This window comes from Halyomorpha halys, unplaced genomic scaffold, assembly GCF_000696795.3.
Source record: "Halyomorpha halys isolate HHAL.00 unplaced genomic scaffold, Hhal_1.1 Scaffold269.1, whole genome shotgun sequence".
Classification (NCBI taxonomy): domain Eukaryota; kingdom Metazoa; phylum Arthropoda; class Insecta; order Hemiptera; family Pentatomidae; genus Halyomorpha; species Halyomorpha halys.
The window spans coordinates 314,270-314,519 of record NW_027112099.1 but is presented as its reverse complement, the minus strand read 5'-3'; positions in this window follow the sequence as shown (position 1 = coordinate 314,519).

The window sequence follows — 250 nt, the reverse complement described above, 5'->3', positions numbered from 1 at the left end:
CCTCGGAGGATTGTCAGGAATGGATGAGGATGCAAGATTAGAAACTAGGGGGTTTGAGTGGTTAGAGAGTTATACATATATTAAAATCCCTTTTTTGTGACATGGTATGTAGATATTATACGCTCCACTGCTTTCGTGGAGGGGTGATCTCTATGAAGGGCGGGTTGACAGAGGCCTTCGGCTTAAAAAAAAAAGAAAAGTGGAGCCTAAAAGGCGAGCCTCATGTTGGGAACCAGTGATATGGCAGAGG